Source organism: Cibotium barometz, chromosome 27 (assembly GCF_041138505.1).
Source record: "Cibotium barometz isolate CiBa-2024 chromosome 27, ASM4113850v1, whole genome shotgun sequence".
NCBI classification, from domain to species: Eukaryota; Viridiplantae; Streptophyta; class Polypodiopsida; order Cyatheales; family Cibotiaceae; genus Cibotium; species Cibotium barometz.
In genome coordinates this window covers 53,569,211-53,573,644 of record NC_141072.1, presented here as the reverse complement: position 1 = coordinate 53,573,644, position 4,434 = coordinate 53,569,211, and positions in this window count along the sequence as shown.

Sequence of the window (4,434 nt, the reverse complement as noted above, 5' to 3'; positions counted from 1 at the left end):
AGTTTGCTTTTCTTTTTCGGCACGATCACAATGGGGCTTAGCCAGGTTGCCTTTTCTATTGGTTGGATGAAGCCTACTGTAGCAGTTTGTCGCTTTCCTCCTTTTATTTTGTGTTGGAAGAAGCTTGGGTCGATGTCGGGCATATCTGTGTATCTGTGTAGCTCCAAGCAAAGATATCTTTATATTGCATCAGCAGCTCTTGGAGTTTGTTATGCATGGCTTATTCTTGTTTTGCGCTAATTTTTAATGTCTATGGTTCATCCTTTGTCCCCAAATTGAGCTCCATGTGCTCAATTTGTACACGGATGGATTGTTGCAACTCTTTATCCTTGCCTCACATTTCTTCCATCCATTTCTTTTGCCCTTTCACACTGATGAGTCCTCTTCTATGTTTCTTGAGGCTTCAGCGTCTTTTGTTTGCTCTTTTGACATTGCTTCTATGTCAATTGCCACTTCTTTTTTTGAAAAGGTGGAATCGTCCGCTTTCCGAGCATGGGAAATTTTTTCGGTTTCGGTTTTCGGAGTGACCACCAGCCTAGTCTTGTGCCTGGACATTCGTGGGCGAGGCCTCGAGTGAGAAACCTTGCCCCGGGCATGAGGGGGCTGCTTCTACAATAGAGAGGACTCCTGTCTCATAATTTGAAGATAAAACACTGATTTGCTCTATGTAGTAGAGAGTGTTGTTGTCCCATGAACTGAATTTTTCTTAACGAGTTTTCTAACGAGATCAAAATCTAAACTATCCTCCACCTGAATAAACCAGATAGAAGGAAACTATCACTATAATTTGATCATCTGAGCAATTCAACGCTTTTTTCCTAATCAAGATTAGGCACAACCGTTGATCCACTCAATCGAGAATTTTATCAGGGAATTAACTATCTACTCGAATCCTAGCGTAATCCTAAGATTTTTCAGTTTGATTATTAAAACTCCACTGATTCCAGCCTAACCCCATCCGGCCCATGGGTTAGCCACCACCCTGCCACCACTGGAATCGGTAGATCCAAACAAGTACTCACCCACCCATAATTGAAATGTCTTTCTTAACTTTAGCTTTAGAAAACAGATACGCACACACTCCTCTTTAAAACTTTAAAAAAAAATCCATTGACAAACAATTTACTGGTTACACATGACATACTTCAAAATTTTCCATTGAGTCTTTGTTTCTCACAAAACAGTATCACTCTAGACTCTCCGTTGAGACCAGTGAGTCAACAACGAGATCCAGTGATAGCTTACAATAACATTGGTACGCTTCTCTTGTCTGCTCCTCTAACACTTCTTTTATGTTAGTTGGCTGTTGCAACTTCTTCCACTGGTTGAACATTCAGTACTTCAGTTAAGAATTTGGACACAATTGTTTTTATGTCCAGCTGGAATAAAAATATGAGATATGGGTTTTCCCTGAAGATCCTTTTCTCCTTGTCTTCTTCCATACCTTCCAGCATGTTCAACCCTTTTACATACAACGGTCTGACAACTGGATTGACTTCCCTCTGGATTTGTGGAGATTTTCACCTTCTTTTTTCCTTTTCTAATTGTGATTTGTTCTCTGTGCCAATCATGTTTGATCTTGACAAGAACAACCTTGGGTATATGATCCACATTTTCTGTAGGGAAAACGAGGAAAATGATAGGAAAATCATATCCGGCAATCTGAATGTGTTCCACTCGGACGATCCTAGGGATTGGACTCTGTGCTAATTTGTGATCTTCATAGCAAAAAGAGCATGGTCATAGTTTGAAAGGCCAAGTTCTTTTGCGATGGCTTCTAACAATATGTTTACTCCCGAGCCTCCATCCAGTATTGCTCCATGTATCTACTTTCCCTTTAACGTTACTGTTAATTGGGGTACATCATTGTCTGTTATTGTGGTTTTTGTTGGTTCGACTGACTTGCAGTCTACTTCTAACTGCTGGAGGAGGAGGTTTTTGTTGGTTTTTGTTGGTTCGACTGACTTGCAGTCTACTTCTAACTGCTGGAGGAGTCAGACAACCTGCTGTGTTTTTGCTTGGATCCTAGCAAATTGCTCAGCAATTTCTTCCTGTAATTGGGCACTAAGGACACGAGTTGATCCAGGGATATGTCGAGTTTTAACCCCTTCATATCCTCCCATATGTCGTATTGTGCTTCTTTCTCCTTTTATCTGCTGTTTAGCGGATGAAATTTTTTTGCTTACTGTTGTCTTCTGTCTGCAGCACCTAAGGTTTCCACCTCAAGCTTGCTTCTTAATGCTTCCTAAGTTCTTTCTGTAGGCTTTCTCGTCTTACCCACTCCATTCTGATGCATTTGTGCAGGCTATGCCTGTTTCATGAGCACAGTGTCTTCTAGCTGCGTGTGCTTGTGCTCTTCTTCCATCTTTGATTCTCTAGCTTGTTGTTCTGTGCAAGGTTATCTTCTTGTGGCTTCACTTGTCTTACCATCCTAGCCATTGTACATGGATTTTCTTCCCGCATTGCTTCTTCATATGAATCCTTGTGAGGCTTATCTTCTTGTAGTTTCTATTCTTTCGCCTCCTCCGAGCTTTCCTCTGCTTTTCTTTGAAAGGTTTGCTTCAAATTCTCCTTCTATGCTTCTTGCACGTCCTTTGTCGCAAAGTCTCTGACTTGATTTTGTTTTCCCCAATCCACATTGTTTTTCTTCTCTCGTTCTTCTGACACAGCCAACCTCTCTGTCCCGCTTTGGGATCTGGTGATTGCAACCACAATTGGCTCCGCACCATCTAGCTCTTTGATGATGTCAATGATGTTGATGGACGTTGTCAATGCATCCGCCCCACCAATCTTTTCTTGCAGCTCTTGTTGATGGTTTTGGAACAGTTGGCATTCATTCTGTCGGTGTCCAGACTTCCAACAGTAATAACATTCTGATTGCCCAACACCACCTCTTCCTCGGCCTTGCCCTAGGCCATAGCATGGTCTGTAAGGTGCTGGTACAGTGGTCATGGGTGCTGCTGTTGACACTGCATTGACCGCTACACCTGCCCAATTTCTAACATTGTATCGACAGTTGGCTGTCAGATGTGTGAAAGTTTACCAGCTCGCACAGGTCAGTTGCATCTTGCACTCTTCTTTCAGGTGGCCTTCATTTTTGCATGTCGGGCAGTATACACCCGTTATATAGTCAAAGGAGGTAGAGGACTTACCATATTTCACAGCGAGCTTCTCCGCCACCTTTTTGGCCAGGACATCCACCTCGTCCTTCTTGCCTTTGTGTTTGCTCTTCTTGTTGCGTTTGGATTCCTCCTCAACTTCTAACTCAGATTCTAAGACTTCTGATTCCGACTCGCTACCAGTGTCACCGTCTGAAGAGTTGTACTTCTTGCTCTTTTTCTTCCTTGACTTCTTTTCCAATCCCATGTTTCTTTCCACTCGCTTAGTTGCTTCCACGAGCCCATCCAACCGTTCGACGTTAATGTTGATTGCTGCCATTGTTGGGTTTGAGTTTTTTGTTAAGAACATGCAAGAACCAGTCTGCAAAGAGCTGCTTCAGATGGTCTATCGGCTAGAGAGAGAGTCTTGCACGTAGAGTGCAAAACTTGGCTACATAATCGTCTACTGGCAACAACTTCTGTTTCAAGCTTCGCAACTTATCCTATAGTTTAGAATTATTTTTGACAGCTCTAAATCTTTTGAGTAAGGCTTCTTTGAGTGCACGAAAAGTGTGGAAGTAGTTGGAGTCATACTGGGATACCCATTCAGTGGTGGTATGTCCCCGAATGTGGCCTCGAATTGATCTCGCTTCCTTTCATCAGGAACATTACCGCGTGTGATTTACCTTCTGGACAACCTCGAACTTCGTGCCGTGGGTGTCCGAGTTTTTTTGACTTCTTACCCTTATATGTTGGATATTTGTTGTTGCCTCCTTGATGAGCAACTTGATGCTGATGGATTGCAAAGAGGTGTGGAGCACTTGCCATGCCGAGTGGAACACGCTGCTGGTGTAGTTGATTCTGCACAGACTGGGTGATGAGCTTTCTTGCTATTGATTTTACAAGAAGTTCCTCTCCCTAGCAAGATCGCCAAAGTGCCGACAGGTCAAACCGACGAACAGGACAACACTACTGGCCAAAGGTAATTCTGTCAATGCCTAAGCCCGACGAGTTCAAAAATCACTAGCTATCAGCTCAAACAGAAAACACACACATAAACCACAATGCTCACTCTCTCTCGATGTGCTCACTCAGATAGTGGACAATGTACAATGAAATAATGCTCAAGGACTTTATATTACTAACAAACTTATACAATGCTCTGTGCTCCAAATTAACTCTCTACCTATTGATCCCTTCTCTCTCTCTATATATCTATCTTCTAACTGCTAACTAGATCCTTCTTTACAATCTAGGAAGGTCCTTGTCCCTTCCAGCCGTTGCGTACTATTACAAGACTCATTTCGTTAACAGACTATTACAACAAGGTACATGT